Source organism: Cupressus sempervirens, chromosome 4, assembly GCF_028749045.1.
Source record: "Cupressus sempervirens isolate cs-2001-9-10 chromosome 4, ASM2874904v1, whole genome shotgun sequence".
In the NCBI taxonomy this organism is placed as follows: Eukaryota; Viridiplantae; Streptophyta; class Pinopsida; order Cupressales; family Cupressaceae; genus Cupressus; species Cupressus sempervirens.
In genome coordinates this window covers 17,773,186-17,799,064 of record NC_143121.1, presented here as the reverse complement: position 1 = coordinate 17,799,064, position 25,879 = coordinate 17,773,186, and the positions used below count along the sequence as shown (strand labels likewise).

General features: G+C 34.1%; 2 pseudogenes; both read left to right on the top strand.

Annotated features, from left to right (window-relative positions):
• Window positions 1–20,394: 20,394 nt before the first annotated feature.
• LOC149559700 (tetraspanin-4 pseudogene) lies at window positions 20,395–21,121 on the top strand (annotated as a pseudogene).
• A 2,274-nt stretch (window positions 21,122–23,395) lies between these two features.
• LOC149559699 (tetraspanin-4 pseudogene) lies at window positions 23,396–25,297 on the top strand (annotated as a pseudogene).
• The last annotated feature ends 582 nt before the right edge of the window (window positions 25,298–25,879 follow it).

Genomic DNA, 25,879 nt, shown 5'->3' with positions numbered 1-25,879 from the left:
CATCATTTTATCAGCTCTAATGAAAAAAAACAAAAAAGGCTCCTCTTTGACTCGACTTCAAAGAAAAGGCTCAAACCTCCACATCTCCTAAAATTCTAAAAGGTGATGAATTATTTGATACATCTCTAATAATCAGGCTCATTTTGTACTTTAAATATTTTCAATTTCATAACATCTTATCAATCTAGTAAAACCAGTTGGCCCCAAAGTGGGTCTAGCTAAAAGAAAATCATTTCCAAACAACTAACATCTCAAACTAATTCGATGAACAATTGAAAATGATTAAAATAAAATTCAAGCATTGAATCATCATTCAAAACTCACTTTTCCACCTCCTGCAAGCTACCAATTTCTTCCCAAAGGCTCCTCTAACTGGCTTTAAAAACTGACCAAAACACCTTGTTTAGCTCTGAAATCAAACATACTAATTCTTTATTCCACACTCTATTACCTTGCAAAATCTTATGTTATGACGATTTAGGGTTCAAAAGATGTTGACCATCAAATTTACTTTCTCAAAATTTCCTACAAGAAAATATGTCAGAAAACCATAAATTGCATTCAATTTTGGCTTTGAAAATAGGTCAAATAGACACTTGGGGGCATTAAAACTGAGGAGTTGTTTCACTTTCATGAGGACAGCATAAATCTAGGATTTGCGATCATAATGAATAACTGGTCTCATTTGGAAAATGGTCAAAGTGTGCTATTTATATTGGCAGAACTAGGAACAGTGGTAGAAAAGTGATTTTTTACAAACAAAATTGACCTAGGAAAGTGTGCAGACGGATGTGTCAAGACTTGAAAAATGGCATAGTTAAATTATTTTTAGAGTAGAACATAATGGTACAATCCATTTGATCTCACCTATCATGGATTCAGAGTTACAACATCCCGAACATGGGTACCAATCAATCTGCACTTTATGAGACTACTAAAACTTTAGAAACTGCATTTGGAATCATGTTCAAAAACTGATCAAACAAATTTTTCATAATATAAAATCTGAAACATATCTGTAGCATGCAATGCAAAAGGAATTAACACATTTTGTTCAACTGGATCAAAGTTATAACCTGTCAAATAGGGCTTCCCATAATTCAAAACAATTTACATTAGCATGCCAACAATAAATAACCAAATTTGAGGGATTCAAAACCTAGTCAAAACATGTTAAAATGAATTTAAATATGAAACATTGGTTCTATGATATGCGTACTAAACATTCCAAAATAAATGAGTCATGAAACATTACTGGGTGTGAGATATTGAAATGAAAACTAGGCCTCCTATGATTATTCGACACTTTGACAAAAATGTAGATTTGCGCATTGCTCAAAACAAAACTTCACATAATGACTTGGAATGGAAATTTATATTCAAGGGATAGATTGACATATATTCAAGTGTTAAAAAGATTAAATAGATCTTAGGAATCAAAAGGATGGCTGGGTACACATGCATTAAAAGCATTTTATAGGGCTCAAAAGCTTGGAATAGTATTCAAATCAGGAAGGGAATTTTGAGTCCCAATAGGAAAAAGGCTTCATGAATTCCTTCTAGCATTGGGTCTCTTGAACTATCTCTCCCCTTCTTAAGGGACTAGATCAACTTTAGCACATCCTCTAGCACTCTTGATAAATTTATGATCTAGGATGAATTAACTTTAACTTCAAAAAGGCTTTTTAAAGTGTCCTCAACATTTGATTTTGAAGAACTTCTTCCGAGTACCCAACTTTGGTTTCTTCATGCTCTAGCACATCAATAATTCTCTTGTACTTGTTGGAAAAGTTTCTAGTTTTTTAGGCAAGTGTATTGAATAGATTTATAGTGTCTTCTTCCTCATCTTGAAATGCAATATGGGGTTGTCCTACTAGGCAATGCCTTGATGACAAAGCACCATTTTACCTCATAACCTTTAAAATTAAGTCAAAATGATTAGATTAGTGTAGAATTAAAGTGTAACCCCACAAGCTAAATAGATAGACTCAATGAGAAAATATACACAATAATAAAAAATAGTAGAGATGTTTATCTCTCCATAACTTCAAGTACTAGGGTTTTTTGATAATGATTTGAACTTTTACAAATCTTTCGAGTAGAATCCCCAGAAACTATTGGTCAATAGTTTTTCCTTTCTTGTCTTGGTTTATACCTTGACTCTAAAATTTCCCAATGTGTGAAGAAAAACAAGGATGTTAATGATGGAATGGGCTAGTGAAACTTAATGTCTCACACTGCATAAGTGAAAGCCACAAATCCCTTATGTTTATAAATATTTCTAGTTTAGCCCTATCTTTAGTACATTAGTTTTTAGGGGGAATGCTCTTAACCATACAATAGATAGAGGCAAAAGCTAGGATGCCTGTAGCAACAAGTAACCCACATATATTAGTGATTTCAATTGATGATAATACTAGTGGAAAGGCTTCTACAAGTTATTTTTTAGCTCTTCTAACCTAGCCTAATCCTACTACAACTTTAATCACTATCTATACTTCTAAAGAATGCAAGGATGCAATGCAACCAAGGAAAATAAAAAAATTAAATATGACAAGAAAATGTGATTTCTTTCATTGTTATTACTTTGCCAAAATGGAATATGGCTAGTCAATAAAAATTTCACATACACTTGCATTTCAATTCCATAAAAACTATTGTAACATGCAATGCAACCAAGAAAATGTGTAGAAATATATGTGAAAGGAAAATAGAATCACTTTAATTGAGAAGATTTGTCTAAAATGGAATATTCTAAGGAATTAGTAGGTTTACATGTATTTTTTGTATAATTTCAAGGATAAAACTAATCTAAATATATGTTGGAGACAATCAACTAGATAAACCAACCATGTAGAATTACAAAGCTCATTCGCCCAAAACATTTCTGATCTCCTATTCATCTTTGAAAATTACATATATAGGCCCTCTTAAATTTTGTTAATTAAATTAAATGATTGCATTCCATAGCATTTGAAAGGGAATAGCTCAAAAATAGGATCGACTGACATTCATCTATTATAAAATGCAAAAATGTAAAGAGAAATGCTATATTTTAGCTACAACAAATAGAGGAAATAGAAAAAGAGAGAAATGAAAAAATGAGGACTAGCTAGACACTATGAGAAACACTATAATGTTTCAGTTCTTCTTTATTGAAATGGCCTCGTGTGTCCTTGATTCATCCAAAATCATCTATATCTCCTTGACACCTACAATATAGATGTTGTTAGCTATCACCACCTAATAGTTATGGTCCTTTGTTAGATTTTTTATTGTTGTAACCTAAGATTGGAGCTTCTCTGACACTTTTTTCTATGTTCTATTAATATCAACCATTTCTCAAGTATTTGAATCTTAGGACTTTGTGTGGTTAATTCCTTTATTTATGAATTCAAGGAACTTTACCTTCATCATTGCAATGTCAAGCAAAAGATTGTTTGTACTAACATGTGGCTTGGTATGAAAGTATTTAAGATACACATAGACCTTCTCAATTATCTTCATCATATTTCCATAGACCATTTTCAACTCTTGTTTGGCTTTAAGAAGTCCATCATATTTGAACTTGAAACTCATTACTTCCAATGAAGTAAGTGCTCTTTTCAATTTCTATCTATCCCAAGGCTAAAACAAGCATCAACCTTTATGTCAATTACTTCTTAGATTAGTATTAGTTCACATTTAATCTTGTTAGACTCTATTAGAATTGATAATTTATTTGAATACACTACCTTCCTTATTTTTTGTACATCCATGATAAGATTTCCCAAATTCTCAATCAGAGAGGGATCCTGTGACTTAATATTTCAATCCAAGCTTGAGAAATCTATTGAAATTGTCTCTCCTTCTATAATTCCATCATCAAGTTTTTATTTTCCTTTGCACTTGGATCAAAAGAACTTGGTGTAGTACTATCGACAAGTAATATAGCCAAAGGTCCCAATATAGCTTACATATAATCAACCAATTGCTTAATTGAAGCCTTCAATGTTTCTTTTTCTACTTCATAGTTCACAAATTTGTATTTAAACTTGAAATTTGTGGATTTCCATATATTGTTCATAGAGTCATGGATCGAAAGATGTATATCAACTTATTTTATTTGGAAGACACTAGAGGCTAAGCTCCCAATTCTTCCTTCTTTTCAAGGTTCAACTACTTCTACCACCATGTTCACTATATAAAAATCTATAGCCAGAGTAGCAAGAGTCTTTTGCTTCTTTCCCTTTGATGTTGACTATGATGATTGAATTTCTTGTTAAATCAAGTTCTCTAGTGGGATGCTCTCCTCCATTCTCTTTCTATTAATAGTTTCTTGTAGCCAAGAATCAGCCTGAAGGGCATTGAATATTGAATTGATAGTTGGAGGATCAAGTAGCTTTCTAGCTATGAGAGTAGTCTCCTTTTTCCCATTAGAAAATTAAAAAGACATAATTTTAGTAGTCTAATGCTCAAGAATTTTTTGTGTAAATAAGTATTTACTATTTACACTTTACTTAAGTTTATTTAGGTTAATACATTATTTTATTATTTATTAGTTAGTCACCTAGGATTATGCATACTCTTGTGAGTTTTCATATTGACAACACATGAATTAGCACTCTAATTATGACATGATGTCTACAACATAGGAGTAAGCACTTTATTTGAGCACATGGTGTCTACAAAATCTCTACACATGAGACACCTTGTAACACTTATCCTATCATCGATGCATGCATATTCATGCACAATGGAGGACATGTTCTTAGTTGTCATGCTTATCTACTAGTTCTTTCTAGAACCATTCTAGATGCATATTAGAGGCCTTTATATGCAAGAACACCTAGTGTGTATGTATATGCTTTGACACATGCTTGAGATAATATATTCTCATATTGATCATACTCTTTTGGTCTGCTATTTTGCTTGTGCTTGAGTTCCTTGATCTTGGGTGAATTTTCCTCTAAGAAAAATTCTTACATGGTATCAGAGCTATACCAAATTCTTACATGGTCTCAGAGCTCTTGGAGAATTTCTCTTCACATAGTCATTCAAGACCATTCTTGCTTCAATAGCTCGACCTAGATCCAGAGTATCTGTCGATATTGGGCTTGTCTAGAACCAAAGCATACCTCACCATTATATTTGGAACAATAGTTTGGTAAATTTTGACTATAAATTTGCCCATGTTGGCCAATAATCAAAATTGAGGAAAATTTTATTTTGCAAACCCCCTAATCAAATTTTGTTTCATCCAAATCGAACATCTAAGGCAATATCTAGAGCCATTTGATTTTACGAAGTACAATGATGGCAATTTAGGAAAAATAATAACAACAACAATTTTCAAACAATGACATATTCCTCATACATACTCCTTTTTTTTGAGAAAGTTTTTTATTTTGGGTTAGAATTTCGTGATCTACACATTGGTGTAGGTGGTTTGAGATCTCTGTTCCTAAATTTTTCTGTAACTTGCAAATCCTAATTTTTACGACTTCAAATGCTTAGTACGGGCTCATCTAGATACATAAATAGGTTCCATTCTTGTTGAAAGTGCATTTTTTTGTGTACTTTCTAGATCTACCATTAGATATAGGATTCTATGGAAAAAAATACTGCTTTAGAAATAGGCCCCAAATTGGCAAGTGGCTATCAAGTGCTCAAAATCATACATTAGGGTGGGTTGACTGATTAATTTAGTATTTTGGAGGGTGTATACATATATTTATCTCATGAAGTCTTCTCACATATGCTCTTTTGGTGCAAAATAGAAGTTCCCACCGAGGAACTAATAGAAATGGAGTGCTTTGATGCTTGATCATCTAAGAGAACACTAGGAAGTGATGCCTTATCTTTTCTCAAAGCTACCACCACCTAGTCCTAATTGAGTAGATCATATTCATCTTCTTATTTGCTTTATGTATAGAAATATGAGTAAGAAATCTTTTGCTCCTCTTGTTATGGAAATTTTTCCTCATGATGTTTGGATGGCTCCTTTGGAAGCATATAGAGATAGACATATTCCTCCCTTTCCAAAGGACATTATATCTTTAGCGGCTTTAGTAATGGTTTCTTCAACTCTAGATGATATTTGACCTCCCGATACTCCTTTTGATTCTATTGATCTAGTTCTAGCCACAAATGATCCTAATTTAGCGCAACAAGAAACATCATGTTTTCCTACTTCAACTTCATGGGATGACTTCCTTCCAAAAATTGCACGGCTTTTTGTTGACTCTTACATTGAAAAGACCTTTCCATAATGATTCAAATTTTTCATGACTCCCTTTCTTTTCAATTGCTTTATCCCATAGAAGAACTTCATCTTGAAGCATGAACCTCCTCGGTCTTGCATTATGATCAAAAATCCTTTTTACTTTCATTTGATGTTCTATAATTTTTTCTACCATTTTATTCCTTTCTTCCTCTAGTTTTGTCAGTTACATGATTCTTTTCTTTAGAGATGATTGAAAATAGGCATCTTCTATTACAATTTGTAATTTTGTAGCTACAAGATTCAATGGTAGACATACTTGTACATTATTTCCAAACACCAATTTAAAAGGAGACATACCTCTGGACCTTTTAGGAGAATCTCTATCTACCCACAATGCTTCATATAACTTTTTGTTCCAATCTCTAACATTATTGCTCATTAATTTTTTCATGATGCAGACCAAGTTTTTGTTGCTTGATTCGGCCTGGCCATTTCCTTGTGGGAAATAATCTGAAGCATGTTCTAAATTAATTCCATTTTCATAGCAAAAAATAACAATGTCATTAGAAGAAAAATAAGAGGCATTGTCAACAACTATTTTGGTGGGCATCCCCAATCTTACCAAAATATGGTTTAGAAGAAATTCCTAGGTCACTTTAGTATTTTCTCTTTTATTCAATATGGCTTCAACCCATTTATAGAATTAGTTAATTGCCATCAAGATAAATATATGTCCTATACTATATATGGGGTTTATAGGTCCAATGAAATCAATACACTATTGTTTAAAAGGTTCATCAGTGACCACTTATCTGAGAGACAGTGTTACTAACTGAGGTTTACCTATAAATAATTTGTATTTTTTGTACTCCTTAACATGTAAATAAGCATCTCAGAACATGCTGGGCCAATAAAAATAGTTTCTCAAAATTTTAAAGGCTATAATAGATTAAAAAATGACATCTACATATTTCCTCATGAAATTTTTTGAGTAATTATTATTTTTGAGTTTCATCAACACATTTTAGATAAGTTTCATCTATTCCGTTCTTATATAATACACCTTGACAAAAATCATATTTCATAGCCTTCAATTTTAAATATCTTCTTTCCCTAGGTGACATTCCTTCTAGATAACCTCCATGTGTCAAGTGGTATGCTACTTTGCAAACCCATGGATCAATAAGACCCACTATCAAAACATGGGGCAACTCTTTTTTCACATTTGTAACAACAATGTTTTCAACAATTACTTTACACAAAACTTTTCCTATTTAGAAGTTTGTTGGTTTTATATCAATGTCAAGTACTCCTATAGTTTAATCACCCAACTGGCTCTTTTACTCAACCCCACATCTTACTGAGTTAAAATAATTTTCACAATAGTTTTATGAACATAAACAATTGAATGAGAATGTAGAATATAGTACCTAAATTATTTAATAGCTTTAACCACCATGGAGGCTTGCTTCTCAATGAGTGAATATTTTAACTCATTTTTCTTAAGAGGTACACTCATCAATACAATGGGAAATTCATTGCCTTGATCATTTCTCTATGTTAGAATACCTGACAATGTATGCTTAGATGCATAGAATTAAATGATGAAATATTTTTTAAAATCAGGGTTAACTAAAGTGGGGGCTAGAGAAATAGATCTCTTAATCTCATCAAATGCTTTCTTACATTATATATTCCACCTAAAAACTTCTTTTTCACTCATCATTTTGGTTATATATTTCGTGAGTTCAACACAATATGTAACAAAATCCTAAAGAAAGCTAACTTGGCCAAACAAGGATTTGACTCCACTTCTATTCACTAGAAGACTCTATTGTTGAATAGATTTTAACTTCTCAAGATCTATCTAAAATCCCTTTTCAACACAACGTGGCCTTAAAATGTCCCTTTCTCAACAAAGAAAACTATCTTATTAGGGTTTACAGATATCCCATGTTCCCTACATCACAAGTCAGAGATCGAAGTGTGGTGGCCAAGAGTGGTTAAGAATTGGAAAGTGTGAAGTGTCAAAGATAAGACACAGTGAGGAAGAACAGAGCACAGAGACTCTAATTCAATCAAGTGACCACTAGAAAGAGATTGCATTGGTATAATGGGTAGAAGACTCAAGGAGACAGAACTTGTAAAGGGTGAACAAGCTATCAAAATGGCAAAGGAAGAAAGCCAAGCAAGAGTTGTGAGCTGAATTATGATCTAAGATCTACAAGATTGAGTTGTAAGTTGTAGCAAGTCAAAGCTTTCTAATACTCTCTAGCAATTGTATTAGATATTGGAAATCCTATATTAGTAGGTTAGCTTAATAGCTAGTTGGAGAGCCTTTAACAAGATGGTTGAAAATCCTATGGACTTAGGTAGGCCTAACAACCTTTTGTAAATCCTTTAATAGGGTGACATTCCAAGTTGAATGTTCTAAAGTCCTTTAACAAGGCCCACTCCTAATATTGTGTTGAAATCCTTTAACAAGGCAAGCCTTTAATAGGGCATCACTTCAGAAGGGTGAGAAAGAAGGTAGCATGTTATTGGTGGTTTTCTCAAATTTGGCTTACATTTAAATCTATGCGTTATGTGTTGATTTCACGTGTTTCATTTCTGCATATTGATTTATAGTAACTTGCTAGGATAAAGGATAGAGCTGGGATGCATGGTTGTGTGAATGGGCTCACTATAAATAGTAAAATTTTTTGAATTAGACATTTGGACCTTAAATAATTGATTCAAACCCCCCCCCCCCCCCCCCCCCCCCCCCCAAAGTTATTCTAAAATAATTCTAACAATTGGTATGAGAGCCATATGCTAATTTAGTTTTAAGGTTCTAGACGTAGGAAGATCAAGATGTCCAAGAGAGATGTTCCCAAGCTCAACAAAGATAACTTTGCAACATGGAAAACTTTGATGAAACTACACCTTGGATAAATAGGTGACTATTTAAAAACCTCAATTACAGTAAAACATACAAATCCAACAATATCCGTCTTTGATGATGATGATTTGAACAAAAGTAAGGAACACAATCAAGCAATGTTGGAGATTGCCTCTGCACTCAACTATGCTAAATATAATGACATCAAAGGATGTGATATTACATGCAAGATGTTGAAAGCCTTATCAGGCATCTATGAGGAGATTAGAATGTTCAAAGAGAAAAAAAAGAAAGCCTCAGAGAAAAGTTTGATGACATGAAGATGGAAGAAAGAGAAAATGCTGCTCAATATGGTGCTAGATTGAAAGAAGTGGTAAGTGCAATAAGAAGTTATGGAGGTAAATTAGAAGAAAAAATAGTTAGTAGAAAATACTTGAGAAATCTACCCCCTATCTATGCTATTATAGTTTCAACCATCCAAGAGATAAGGTGTATACAGTGAAACACACTAACCTTTGAAGGAATGATTTGAAGACTCACTACATTTGAACTATCCAATTTTGATAACTATAGACCAGAGAATCTTGAATCTTCCTTCAAGGCCAAGATGATAGTGAAGGACACTAAGGAAGAGAAATTAATAAAGAAGACTAGAAAAGGAAAGCATGTATCCAGTGACAGAAGCACAGATGAAGATGATATGGAGCAATTGGAAGTATTACTGGGCAGAAGATTTCATAGAGAGAGGTAAATTCAAAGGTAAGCTGCCTATTACTTATTTTAATTGCAATGAAGTAGGTCATATTGCAGAAAGGTATACACAAAATAAGAACCACAATGAAGGAAACAAGTACAAGAACAAGAGAGAATATGATAGCAAAAGTTACAAGGACAAAGGCAAAAGATGCTACATTGTTGAAAAAGATTCTAATGAGAATGATGTTGAAGTAGTCCTTGTGGCTATGAAGGATGAGTCAAATGAAGATTAAGTAATAGCCATGGTAAGCTATGTGAAAAAAATGACAAGTGGATCATAGATAGTGGATGCTTTCATCACATGACTGGAGACAAAAATAAGTTTCTTATCTTTACTCAATATGATGGTAATAGTGTTAGAGTTGGAAATGATGCTCCATGTCTAATCAAAGGAAAATGTAGCATTAAACTTATAGAGAATATATCATTTTATAATGCATACTATGTTGAAGGTTTGAATTATAATCTACTAAGTGTATACTCATGGAAGTCTGATAGGAAAGGGTGACAAAAGTAGGAGCCATCTATTTTATCTAGATATGGAAGATGTTTCTTATCTTGTTTTACAATTTGATGATGTGTGGTTGTGGCAAAAGAGGCTATGTCATGTGAATTTGGACAATCTGATTAGCATCAACAAAATGAAGAAAGTTACAAGATTGCCACAACTAAAGAAGCTTGACAACATAATGTGCAAATAATGTCAACTAGGAAAGATGACAAAGTCTAGCTTCAAAAGTAATACCTATACTTCTAATGAAGTATAAGAATTAGTTCATGCTAACTTGTGTGGTCCAATTGAAGTGGAAACCTACAAAGGAGATAGTTACATAATGTTGTTTATGGCTGACTACTCAAAAATGATGATAGTCATGTTCCTGAAGCAAAAGTCTGATGCATTCAAAATTTTTGAGTGGTAGCTAGCCAGAGTTGACAAGGAGATAGGAAAGAGCTTGATATGCCTAAGATCTAACAGAGGAGGTGAGTTTACATCAAAATAATTTGAAGTGTTCTACAATGATAGAGGAATCAAAAGGAAAACATCAACACCTAAAACTCCACAAAATGGTTTAGTAGAAAGGAGAAATAGTTTAGTGATTGACTATGCTAGAAATCAGATGATGAAAAAGAATGTTGCACTCAAGTACTAGAGAGAAGCTATAAGTAGAGAAATCTACACCCTCGATACAGTCCATATCAAGAAAGGCACTTATGTGACACCTCTTGAACTATGGTATGGTCACTCACCTAATGCCAAATATTTCAAAGTATTTGGATGTATGTGTTTTATACTTAAAGAGGCTAGGAAATGAAAATTCAATGCCAAAAGTGATGAAGGAATATTTCTTAGTTATTTCACTAGAAGAAAAGCTTATAAGTGTTTAGATGTTAACACTAACAAAATTGTGCAAAGTGCAAATGTAAACTTTGATGAGCTTGCAGAAGTTCAAAATGATGAATGCACCAAGAAACAAGAAGAATACAAGTCCTTTGTATACTTCTATGAAGGAATCACTGATGAAGGGGATTTTGCAAATCAAATTGGAAATCAGCAATAAACATTAGTATATGCTAAGTCGCAGCTTGTGGATGTCAAGCTACAAGATGTAGGTAATGCGCATTTTGATTCTAAAATTAGCACACATGAAAGAGATGGAGAATTACCTAATAGAGATTGCATAGTGACTCCGATGTTGGAAGACCTCAAACATGGAAAGAAGGACATAACCAAGACTAGAAAAGTATGTGAGAATACATAATCTTGTAGAACTAATAAGTGGTGACAAAGAGGCTAGACAAATGATAAGGAATACACTTACAAGTGAGAGATGTCTTCTCAAAAAAGTTGAACCTAGGATAGTGAGTAAAGCTCTACAAGATGATGACTGTATAATGCAATGAAAGAGGATGTAGAGAAAATTGAGGAGAATAAGACTTGGAAGTTTAGTTCCAAGACCAGCAAATAAGAATGTGATTGGAACCAAGTGGGTGTTTAGAAACAAGCTAGATAAAAATGATGAGATCATAAGAAACAAGGCTAGATTAGTTTGCAAAGGGTGTGCACAAGAAGAAGGACTCGACTATGGGGAAATTTTTTTCCCTATTACAAGAATGGAAGGAGTTAGGACCCTACTTGCCTATGTTGCCTATAAAGTTTTCAAAGTATACCAAATGGATGTAAAGTTTGCATTTCTGAATGGTATACTAGAAGAAGAAGTCTACATAAAGCAATCAGAAGGCTTTGTTGATGAAAAAAACAAAGGTAAGCTTTGCAAGCTACACAAGGCTCTCAATGGGTTGAAGCAAGCTTCTAGAGCTTGGTATGAGAGACTTCACAAATATTTGGTGAATATAGGCTTTGAAAGAATAGATGACAACAACAACATGTACATCAAATTAGAAGTAGGTAAGGATATCCTGATATTTGAAATCTTTGTGGATGACATAATTTTTGGAGGAAAAGAAATACTAAGCAAAGATTATGCTAAGAAGATGAAGCACGAATTTGAGATGTCAATGTTTGAAGAAATAAATTTCTTTGTTATATTACAAGTACATCAACTAAAACATGGTATATTTGTGATTCAATCAAGTTATATCGAAGAGATACTCAAGAAATTTGGTCTAGAGGATTCCAAATTTGTCAACACACCAATGGTAATAGGACACAAATTATCCAAGAATGATGAGTGTACTAAAGTCAATCAAACAATCTATAGGTCCATGATTGAAAAGTTGCAATATGTTGTACATAGTAAACCAGATATTGCATTAGTTGTTAGAATAGTAGCAAGATTTTCTACTAATCCTAGAGAAAATCACCTCATGCCAGTAAAGAGGATAATTAGGTACCTTAAAGGGATAGATGATTTTGGTTTGTATTACAAGAAAGTGATAAGTTTGAGTTGAATTCCTACATTGATGCAAATTGGGGAGGAAACATTGATAATAGAAAAAGGACCAGTGGAGGAGCACTCTTCTTAGCAAAGAGACTAGTCACTTAGACTAGCAAGAAGCAAACATGTACCTCACTGTCCATAGTAGAAGAAGATTATGTAATGGAAGCCATGAAGGAGGAGATTACTAAGCTAGTGATACTTAATTGTGATAACACAAGTGCTATCAAGATATCCAAGAACCCTATTATGCATGCATAAACAAAGCACATTAAAATCAAGTATCACTACATCAGAGAGTTGGTAGAAGATAAGAAAGTCAAGATGGAATACATTCACACAAAGGATCATATAACTAATATATTCACTAAACCACTACCTAAAGATGCTTATGAGTTTCTTAGAGGTAAGTTAGGGGTGAAGCCCCTATCCCATGTTGTTTGAGAAATAACAAAGTTTCCCTGCATAAAAGGGAGTTGATATTGCTAAACCAATAAAATTTGATGCTAAGGATACTAAAGGGCTAAAGTCCCAAATCAGTCACAAGCATAGTGACAGAGGGAGAAGATTGGAAGATTTAAAGTTTATATCATCATAATCAAAGATGCTACATCTTTGGCATTGTTGTCAAAGAGGGAGATAAGAGAAACTGATCAACTTGATCAGAAGGAGAGATGAAAATGATCAACTGACTGATTAACAAAGAGGGAGTAATAGCAACGGTAGAGGATTAGAGGGAGAAAAAGTAGAAAAAGATAAGTCAGAGGTAGAAGAAGAGGATTAGACATAAAGATGAAAAGAAGAAATGAAACATTAGCTAAGAGAGAGAAGCCAAATGAAGAAATCAAGATAATTGATCAAAGGAATCTGTTTGTATCAGCAAAAGAAGAAGATATGATACAAAGAGGGAAATATAGAATGACAACAAGTTTTCTTTTTGGCATACAACTATGATGGTAACTAAGTTGATAAACTTCATTAATTGATCAGTTTTGTTTGCCATCAATGCCAACAAGGAAGATTGTTGGAAAATGATTTAAAAGATCATTGTTGAAGAATGATGGAGTTGATAAAGAATGTTTTCAGTCATTATTTTTTCATTGATGTCAAACTTTCTATTTGCTAGAATGAAAATTACTATATGATTCAAATACTATCACTTAGTTGATTAACAAGGAGGAGTTAACCAATAAGAGGTAACAAAAGTACCTAAGGGGAAGGTTGAGTTATGTTGTTGTAATAAAGTATAAGGATCAGTTAAGACATTGATACAATGATGTATTGATGAAATATTCTAAGGTACAGAGGATGGACACACTTAGATACATTAGAAGTATAAGTTGTAACAAGGTTGACTACAAAGCTTAACTAAGTTCATCAGTGAGTGCTAAGCAAGGTAGATGGAGCCGAGCAAATGTTCAATCTAGTGTGTGCCAAGTAAAAATGTTCAGGTGCCATGTGACCTTCAGGTTTCGAGTAAAGTTCAAGTGTTGAACATTAGTAAAACTTAATGGATGTTGAGTAAATCCACAATAGATGTCGAGCATCAATAAAATGTAGTTAATGCCGAATAACATAGTATGTGTCAAACACTAGTATTTCAATAGTGTTGAGTTGCTGCATTATTTGTAAATTCAAAGATTTGCTAGATCAGAGACCATAAGGTTATTACATTGAATTTTGTCAACCAAGTAAAAGGTAAGGATGATGAGCTGGTATCAAAAAGTATTATGCTAACTATTTTAGGCGTATGCGAGTGGATTTATCATGAAGTTTTTAGAAGAAATTAGAGGGAAAGGTATATCACATCTTTCCAAGTCAATTCAAATTATGAGCAAGAAAAATTGAGTAGGAAAATTAATTCCAAACTTCTACATAAGGAGTCATAGGTCAGAGATCGAAGTGTAGTGGCTAAGAGTGGTTAAGAATTAGCAAGTGTGAAGTGTCAAAGAGAAGACATAGTGAGGAAGAATAGAGAATAGAGACTCTGATTTGATCAAGTGACCACTATAAGGAGATTGCATTGGTATATTGAGTAGAAAACACAAGGAGATAGAACTTGTAAAGGGTAGACAAGCTGTCAGAACTACAAAGGAAGGAAGCCAAGAAAGAGTTGTGAGCTGAATTATGATCTAAGATCTACAAGATTGAGTTGTAAGTTATATCAGGTCAAAGCTTTCTAATACTCTCTATCAATTTTATTAGATATTCGAGACCCTATATTGATAGGTTAGCTTAACTGCTAGTTTGAAAGCCTTTAATAAGGTGGTTGAAAAACCTATGGAATTAGGTAGGCATACCAACCTTTTGTAAATCCTTTGATACGGTGACATTCCAAGTTGAATGTTCTAGAGTCCTTTAACAAGGCATACTCCTAACAGGGTGTTGAAATCCTTTAATAGGGTCACATCTAACAATTTTTTGTAGCTTTTAACAAGGTAGGCCTTTGACATGGCATCACTTTAGAAGGGTCAGAAATAAGGTAGCATATTATTGGTGGTTTTCTCAAATTGGATTTTGTTGGTAAATAGATTTGTCACTATGATAATGACCCAATGGAGTGTATGTGGAAAACCATTCACAATAGTTGGATAGACCCTTGATATGGAACATTCCTTTGCGTTTAGAGGGGAAGCTCCCTCATATGATATAATTTTGAAGTTTTTGAATAAATAATAAATCAAACTTTAAAAAATGTGAAAGCTCATGATGACAAATGCATAAAATGACTTCACAGCCTCCTTGAATTTAACATAAACTACTAATAACAACAATCAAGATCCATGCTAGAGAACTATTACCAGCACAATGCTGATCTAGAGATTCATAAACATTTGCACAATACCATGAGAATTCTCACTACAAACAGAATCAACATTTCTACAATTTAGATTCGGAAGAAGAGAAATCAAATTGCACATTCCTTTATTTTTTTGCACCAAGAACCTAAGAGGAATTTATGATTACAAAGAAAAAATTTGTACATACTTTCCAAATATCATCTTCTAATCAAAATTTTAGCATAATACTTCCTTTTTCTAAGATCTAAAAAGTCCCTTTACAAAGCCCAAAAGAGCCCTTATATAGACATAGAGGTTAATAAGTACCTCTTCGTGGTTAATAGCCACCTCCAAAATATGTGACTTGGGTGAGGTTAATTAACCTCTACAATATTAACCCAAAATGAAAAAAGTCACTGATTACATAGGTAAAAGATTAAAACCATTACATCACATGAAGAATAAGGCATTTATAGAGCCTCATTAAGGCTTTGAGGTCCCTGTACATTTGAAGACATTTTCATTTGAAGACATTTTTGCAACTATTTCATAATCCTTTCCAAACTTAACAATTACCCTTATGGGACCGAATATTTCACCTGAAGAGAAATTCATAATGCATCCAAATAATTTACTTCTTGGATAAATCCACTCAAATTTCACTAAAACAATATTTGATGCTATCAAAATTTTGTATTGAATGCATAAGTTATGAAGTCAATTCTTTTGTATCAATTTAGGAATGTTCTGGAGTGTCATCTTTAGTAGACCCAGATACATCTTGCATATCTGATCCATCTAAACTATGAAGCTATGTGACCAAAAATACCAAATGAATGTCAAGGATAAGAATATCTGCTAGCAAAGGGATGACTGTTCAAATTTCAAATTTCATTATTCCACCCACTAAAAAGCAAGACTTGAGTCCCATCTATAGTGATCATAGAGGACGTTGTGGGTCTCAAAGGTGGTTGAAGTGCTAGAGTGAGTGTGCAAATATCAGTAAGACCATCCCATTTAGATGAGAATTTCCCTACTTTTTCATCTTTGGAGTAAAGATTGGTGAAGTTAATTTTTTTGATCTCATCTCATGATTAAACATAGCATGATCATTTCCTTTTGTAGCTCTTAGAATGTTTGCTAGAGACCTTAGTGGCTTTACAGAAGAAAGAGATAATAATAGTTCATCTAAATCTTCTCGAGTGAAATGCCGCTTTTGAAAATGTTTCAATTTGATTGTAGATCTTCCTTGATTGACATATCGTAAGGATGGTGTTAGAGGTGAAAGCTCCTTAGAGTATTGTTTCTTTGACTCCATAATATCATTTCCATCAACCAACTCAAGCTTTACTTCTAGTGTAGCCTTCTCCCATAACAAACCAATGTACATCATGAAGCTCCAACTTGAAAGTTTTAGAGATAATGTGATAAATCATAATGGAAAAATGAAGAAGTTGCCACAATGATCTCGTATCTTACCACTCATGCACTTGAAGGCTAGGGAACTTTGTCAAATAGTTGGCACACTTTGTCATCAACGATTAATCCATGACACTGGGCACCCCACACAAATTTCATTCTGCCTATGGTTCCTTCGATGCAATCAAGTCAACAGTCATGGGACTGGGCATAGTATGTCACAATCATCATATGATAATCATTTCCACCATTCTCTCACTTGTTAGGAGCATTTTGTCAAGTAGTTCATGTGCCTTGTATGTGGTCACTGCAAGGAAAAGGAAGCAAGTTGCGGCTAGGTTCTACTTTTGGCTTACACAATTCATAGACAATGCCAAACCAGGATTCTTGGAAATATTCAATTCATTCATTTAGGCATGTGCTTTGGTTAGACTAGCTAATGAAATATTCTACCAACCTATCATAACTGCTTTCCTTTTAACCTGGGTAGAGACCTGCAATTTTTAATGTTTCACACTTTCATATCTTGGTATGTGTGAGAAGGGAGATGGTCAACTTTTCCCAAATAGCTTGTCATCTATAGATTCATGAGTTTTCATTATTACTAATCATGAACCACCATATACCCAATCCTTCATCAAGAAATTAAAAAGTTTGATAATCATCTCAAAATTGTGTATTTTGAACTTGAACATTAAGCTCTTTTTAAGAGGTTAATGGTCAATTATTTGGTTCCAAATACGCGTTTTTACCCATGAACCCTAACCTTTTGAGAGGTTAATGATAAGAGAGAATACATAATTTTGGATAGGTTGATTAACCTCCTCCAAAATATGTAATTTGAAACTTATCATTAACTTTTTGAGATGTTAATAGTTAATGATAAAATTGAAATTATGTATTTTTGGGTCTCTCCATTAACCTATGATAACTTTGGACTCAGAAGTTGGATTTTGAAAATTCAAAGTGTTGGACAAAGCTAGAAATAGGCTGGAGATATTGAAGGGCATAGTTTCTTAAAGACTCTGAGAGTAAGTGACCATTTTAATGCTTAAAAATGGAGACATATTTGAAGAATAACCATAGCACTAATAAGGTAGGAATTGAGGCAATTTTGATATCTGGGTAACAACTAGCTCTAACTGGGGACAAGGACTAACAAGGATAAATCTTGAATCCAGAATAACTAGAAAAATGCCTTATTCATTGGGGTATAGAGTCATATGAGGGACCACTTTGCAAAAAGGAGATGAACACAAAAAATAGGACAACTAAAAGAAAAATGAACTCCTAACTATACTATATACAAGGTAGGTTTCCCTACCTCTAGTGACTCAAGGTATAATCATGCAAATCCATTCACTGGCTTGGAAAAATAAATATCATGGCATACAAACATGTGACAATTATTAAGCTTCCATGGTTTCAAATGTAAATGTACCCCTTGAATTCTGACTCTGAGATTCCTAACATGCCTTACATCTATGGATGAAAGAGCATATCCAAATAACTAGACTTCATAAAAAATCTCAGACTTCAAAATCAACTCTGCTTCTTGTGGCATGGCATTGATAACTTCATTTTCAAAGAGTTGAAGTATAAGACTCTCAAGTTTTTGAATGCATCTCTAATTTTCTCCTCTACTTGGCAAGCCCTCTAGTTGAATTTCTAGTGATTGATCATCATGAAGTCTTGAACTCGTTTCTAACACTAGAAACTCTTGCTTTCCCATGGGCACGATCATGGTTGAATCCTCTATAAAATTATTCCAACTGGGATGCACATCCACGTAATGTTGAATCTTCTCATGATCCATTTCTTCTTCTTTATCTTCCAAAAGATCATCTTGAATTTTTAGGCACTTTTGAGTTACATGAATACCATCTTCAATTATGCAAGCCATAACTTCATTTTTCATCACATTAATATTAAACTTTTCCATTTGAAGGGTCTTCTAATGGTTAAGATGAGAAGATACCAAACTTCGTATTGGATTGTCTTCATACAATCTATGAAGTGAAGTAACCTACAAAGTTATAACCATTGAACCTTGCCTTTGAATACCAACTTGAGAATCATCAATAAAATTTCCTTCCTCTAAGAAAAAAGGATTAAAGTAAACATTTTCTTCATAGAGGAAATTACCATTGATCAAAATTGAACATGGATATTATATTAAATCAAATTACATTAATGAATTTTCAATTTGGAATTGTCTGTTCAATTTTTAATGAAGATATAGATAAAGTGACCTTTCAACTTCCATAAAGATGTATAAAGAGGCTAAAGTCAAATTCAAAGAGAAGAGAAAAATATGGAGAGACAGCTCATTCATTGAGATTGCCAATTTGTATTAGATCTTGTATATGAAGTTCATGGGAAGACATCTCAGCCACGGGATTTCCCAACTCCTATAGAGTTCATGGGCATACATCTCATTCATGGGATAGCCCAACTTTTATGAGCTCAGACACACAACTCCTATGTGGGTTTGTCCAAATTTGATTGACTTGCTGGTATACTAGTTACAAGATTGCCCACAATTGTATTAAATTTTATTTAATATCATAAATGATTTGAGTTCTAGATATTGCTTATTATGTGTTTACAATACCACTATTTCTTTCTTTCAGTATTGTCCTCTGAATTGCTAAATTAATTCAGATTAGTGGTATCAGAGCTAAGGTTAGGTTCCTCTTGTAGCTATAGCTTTCAAATTTAGCTTCCTCCTCCATCCCATAGGCTTCTTGTAACAGATTTCTAAAATTATCAGAATCTCTCTCAATTCCTCTCCACATATACCATATTTTCATCCTTCCTACTACGAATTTCCCTTCTAAATGGTCTGGAGGTCGAATCCTGCAAAGTTCACAAACTGGAAAGCCCAAAGGTCAGGGACAACTTTCCACATCTCAGACAGTAGAGAAAATATGAAGGTGAATCCCAACCGTTTCTCAAACTAACAGGAGGTTTGAATCCTGGTGGGATGTCCTGGGAAAAATTGGAGTCTTCACATGCTCTTATTCTTTCTGCTTCTCAATAAGGCTCACTGCCAGATCCCTATATTCAAGGCTTATAGGTGATCTCTCCTTCAGCCATGTCCATTCCATCTTCCGAGACGTCATTAATGGCAAGAAATTTCCATCCATAGGTGACAGTTTCAATAGATCAAGCTTTAATAGTGAATCCAGAAAGGGAAACGCATAGGTTGTGTCTGAACTAAGCGGTGGTGTTGAAAATTTCTATAACTGGCCGTTCATATTCAGCTTTAGAGGTAGAAAAGGTTGCGATGTGTTGAATGTACTGAGTTCAAGATTGTTCTCGGTGAGCTCCTGAACAAGGTTACAGAAATTGGAGGGATGGATGTTATAAAACTTTGGAGTAGGTTTGGCCATGGCCAACATCTTCTTCACTATTTTGCTCGACGACTTGCTCACGACAAGCCTGTTATTGCTCTCCATGCCCATCTGCACAATTTTATTAGAGTTTCTCATCATGCGCAATAGTGGCGATTGCGTTCATTTTTTTGCAATGGCCTATCATTTCCATCAGCTCTGCTATTAGGCCACTCTCATTGGCAGGCTTCATGGGCACCTGCTTCATTGTCACTTCTATACTCTGGCTGTACCTCTTCTTCATGTTGCTCCTAATTCTTGCTTACTTGGAATGCATCATTTTCACCTTTGTGGTCACTGACAATGGCCACGGCCATGCGGTTGTGAAAAATCACTTTAGTGATTACTAGTTTGATGATTTATCTAAGTGGATGTAGGGCCACGTCAGGGATTCTAGTAGCTGGCATAATAATAGTTCATGTCTTTGAGATGCTCATGTGTGTAAGAAGCTCAGCAAGAAGATGATGTATATGGACACTCTCTAGTTTTATCAACAATATTTGAATCCCATTCAAGCAGGCTATTGCAAATCACAGATTTCTTGTGTATATAGCTACGTAAATGCAACAGTCCTGAGTGAGACATTTTCATATACAGATCCTAAATGTGCACAATGGAGCAATGACCAAGAAAAATTATGCTATGATTGTAGTTCATGCAAAGCTGGTGTTTTGGCTGATTTGAAGCGTAACTAGCATAAGTTGTCCATCCTTAATATTGTTATTTTCATAGTGCTTGTTATCTTCTATGTTGGATGTGGTGCTTTGAGAAATAACATGAGAAGGTGATAAGACAATGGGGCCCATTGTCTCCTAAGAGGAGAGGAATGATCCAAATTGAACATGGATATTATATTAAATCAAATTATATTAATGAATTTTCAATTTAGAATTGTCCATTCAATTTCTAATAAAGATGTAGATGAAGTGACCTTTCAACTTCTATAAAGATTTATAAAGAGGCTGAAGTCAAATTCAAAGACAAGAGAACAATATGGAGAGACAACTTGTTTTACTGAGATTGCCAATTTGTATTGGATCTTGTATACAAAGTTCATGAGTAGACATTTCAACCACAGGATTGCCCAACTCCTATAGAGTTCATGGGCATACATCTCATTCAAAGGATAGCCCAACTTTTATGAGCTCAAACATGCAACTCCTTGGCTGATTTGTCCAAATTTGATTGATTTTCTGGCATACATCTCACCTATGAGATTGTCCACAATTGTATGAAATTTTGTTTAATATTATGAATGATTTGAGTTCTTGATATTGTTTATTATGTGTTTACAATACCACTATTTATTTCTTTCGGTATTGTCCTCTAAATTGCTATAATAATTTAGATCAGTCTTACAAATCAATTAAATTTAGACAAACCAGTGTAGGAGTTGTGTCTCCAAGTTCATAAAAGTTGGGCTATACCGTGAATGAGATGTATGCCCATGAACTTTATAGGAGTTGGGCAATCCCATGGTTGAGATGTCTACCCATGAACATCGTATATAGGATCTGATATAAATTGGCAATCTCAACAAACGAGTTGTCTCTCCATATTATTCTTCTCCCCTTGTTCATTTTATCTTGAGCTTCTTTATACATCTTCAAGAAGTTGAAAAGTTATTAGATTTACCTTCCTATTAGAAATTGAATGGACAACCAAAAATTGAAAGGTCATTAAAGTTGATTAAGTATTAATTAAAAACTCATTTATTTAAATGTCAAATCATTTCTGATCATTCCTCCTTTCTTATGAGACAATGGGCCCCATTGTCCCATCATCTTCCAAATGAAGTAACAATGTCCACATGAAGAGAAGGCTCTGAATCTAGTTCTTGGAAAGGATTAAAAACTCTCCTCAAATTTAAATACATGAAGAGAAGGCTCTGAATCTAGTTCTTGGAAAGGATTAAAAACTCTCCTCAAATTTAAATTGATAAAGACCCTGAAAGTTGAAAATTAATATCCATTCTTGGTGTGTGTTGGGCTATTTGTGCTTCTTGGATTCACTGCATCTTTGGATAATAGAAGGATCAGTGTTGCCAAAAGCCAATCGAGGTAGTGGATGTCGATACCACAACCAGTGACCATTATGGTGATATGATGAGATAAGGGTTTCAACGGTAGGGAATCCTTCGGCACTATTGGCTCTACCACATCATTACCACCTTTCTGCCTCTTAATGCAAAGAATTTCATCTCGCAAAACCATGCTTTTAGTACAAGTGAAAGCAACAGGATGTTGAAATTGGTTGTGATAGTTCTCCACCATCTTACGTTTAGACTCAAGATCTTCAATATAGGATTTCTTTCTCACCTTCCCTTGTTATGAAATTGTGCTTTTTGATACCACAAGATTAGGATTTGAATGCTTTCGGGATAAGCTAGTGACATCCTTGAAAAAATAATAAGCATGAATAATAGTTGAAGGATGAACTACACCAAAGACATCATGAAACACAACATTGCCACTGCATGTTCATGCAGCAAGTGCCAATCCATTGTATGTGAAGGCCAGGGAAGTGAAACGTACTTTTCACAAGGAATACAATGTACTAGCATTTTTTTTTGACAACAAATCAAAAACGTACATCTTTCTTTCAAAACCAATGTTGATAATCATCTTGTCATTACTGGGGCAAAAGAAGACACCCATGTTGGGGACTACATGTTGTTTGGTCCATCAAACCTTTGGAATGTGAGCAGTTGTATCCTAGAGATGTACTGACCCTTCATCTCATGATGTCACAAGAGATGATAGTTTCCAAATAGAAAATTTCTTCCCATTATTACTTAGTTTAGGATTTCCTTTTTCTGTTAGCACACCGTCACCCAGGAGCCTGTAATGTTATCACCCATTATTCTGATTTTGATAGCCTGTGAGAGAATGAAGGATGTCAGAGAAATGAATGATCATGTTCATTGTCAACACCATTCTATTTCTTATCCACAAGCCATAATATCTTTCAAATTCAATATCATTATTCAAATGGGATTTTGGGTGGTTGTTGAGTGTTTTCCTGGGCCGGGAAGTTGTAGGTGTCTTTTGCTTGGCATATTCTTCATGTATAGTGCCCTTAACATCTTTAAAGGCTGCTTGTCTAGAGCCTTTCCAATCCTGGGCATGTCTTCATATAAAAGGTAACCAGAGGTACAAGGATGGGGACTCTCTGCGACTTGATCGACATGGTTGTTGAGGGAGAGTAATAGATCCAGATTACTATCATGGCTGTCCATGGCTCCCTCCATTTATCGCCTTTTTTATAGTATTATATGCTTAGGAAAAAATGGCACCAGTTTTGAATATTTTGCTTCATGTAGGTTCATCATAATCGACATGGCCCAGTTTTATCCCAAGAAATTCCCTTAGAATAAGAATTTTCTCATCCTCTATATTGTGTTGTATGCCATCTTCAATATCTTGTTGTAGTTCACCATAAACACAAAGGAGAAGAATATTATTCTATCAAAAAATCCCTTGATTGGATCATTTACTAGCTCTGATACCACTGATCTGTATTATTTTAGCAATTCAAATTTCTATAATTGGCCATGCAAATTCAGCTTTAGAGGCAGCAAAGGTAGCGATGTGTTGAATGTATCGAGTTCAAGATTGTTCTCGGTGAGCTCTTGAATGAGGTTACGAAAACTGGAGGGATCCAGATGTTATATAAATTTGGTGTAGGCCTGGCCATGGCCAACATCTTCTTCATTATTTTTCTCAAAAACTTGCTCATGACAAGCCTATTATTGCTCTCCACGCCCATGTACACAATTTTATTAGAGTTTCTCACCATGCGGAACAGTGGAAATTGCCTTCATTTTTATGCAATGGCCTATCATTTCCATCAGCTCCGCCATTATGTTGCTCTCATTGGCAGGCTTCATGGGCACCTGATTCATTACCACTTATATGCTTTGGTTGTACCTCTTCTTCATGTTGCTCCTCATTCTTACTTACTTGGAATGCATCATTTCAATCTTTGTGGTCACTGATAAGGGCCATGACCGTGTGGATATGAAAACTTGCTTTAGTGAGTACCAGTTTGATGATTTCTCTCAGTGGACGCAGGCCCACATTAGGGATTCTGGTAGCTGGTATAATATCAGTTTATGTCTTTGAGATGTCGTGTGTGTAAGAAACTCAATGAGAAGATGATGTATATGGACACTGTCTCATTTTATCAACAAGATTAGAATCCCATTTAGGCAGGCTATTGGAAATCACTGATTTCATGTGCATATAGCTATGTAAATGCAACAGTCTCGAGTGGGACATTTTCATACACAGATCCCAACTGTGCACAATGGAGGAATGACCAAGAATAATTATGCTATGATTGTGGTTCATGCAAAGATGGTGTTTTGGCTGATTTGAAGTGTAATTGGCATAAGTTGTTCGTCCTAAATATTGTTGTTTTCATATTGCTTGTTATCATCTATGTTGGATGTGCTGCTTTGAAAAATAACTAGAGAAGGTGATAAGACAATGGGGCCATTGCCTTGTAAGAGGGGAGGAATGATCAAAATTGAACATGAATATTATATTAAATCAATTATATTAATGACTTTTCAATTTGGAATTGTTCATTCGATTTCTAATGAAGATGTAGATAAAGTGAACTTTCAACTTCCATAAAGATGTATAAAGAGGCTGAAGTTGAATTCAAAGAGAACAGAAGAATAGGTAGATACAACTCATTTGTTGAGATTGCCAATTTATATCAGATCTTATATACAAAGTTCATGGGTAGACATCTCAACCATGGGATTGCCCAATTCCTAGAGTTCATGGGCATACATCTCATTCACAGGATAGCCCAACATTTATGAGCTCAGACACACAAATCCTCTGTGGTTTTGTCCAAATTTGATTGATTTGTTGGCATACATCTCACTTATGAGATTATCTACAATTGTATGAAATTTTATTTAATATTATAAATGATTTGACTTCTTGAAATTGTTTATTATGTGTTTACTATACCACTATTTCTTTCTTTCGGTATTGTTCTCTGAATTGCTAAAATAATGCAAACCAACCATCTAATGATTTCAAGCACAAGCTTGGAGTAAATACATCATATGAATTTCATTCATCAAATTCCTCCATGTGATCCACTGCTAACTTGTTCTTCCCATAGAAGTTCTTTGGCATAGGGTTTCCTATTTGATGAAAATTCTCAAAAAAAGGATTTCTTTGAACTTTGAATGATCCATAGGTTTTTAATTTCAATTCCATTGGATTAGAGTAAATTTTCATGATATCCATATATATTTCATCTTCAATAAGTTCAATGATATCTATCCCCTTTTGAATCATCATTTCTTGTCCAAGATATCTTTCATGAAATGTAAAATTTGGCATGCATGATAAAGAATCAAGGTTCTATGGCTCATCTTCTTCTCTTAGAAGCTGATTTTTAACTTTTTCATTGACCAATCTTTTAACATTGAGGTTTCTATTTCATCAGGGAAAGAAAATATTTGTAGAAGTTGATTGGTGTTTTTATCTCCATCAATGGTAGTGGTTTTAGATTGTGCC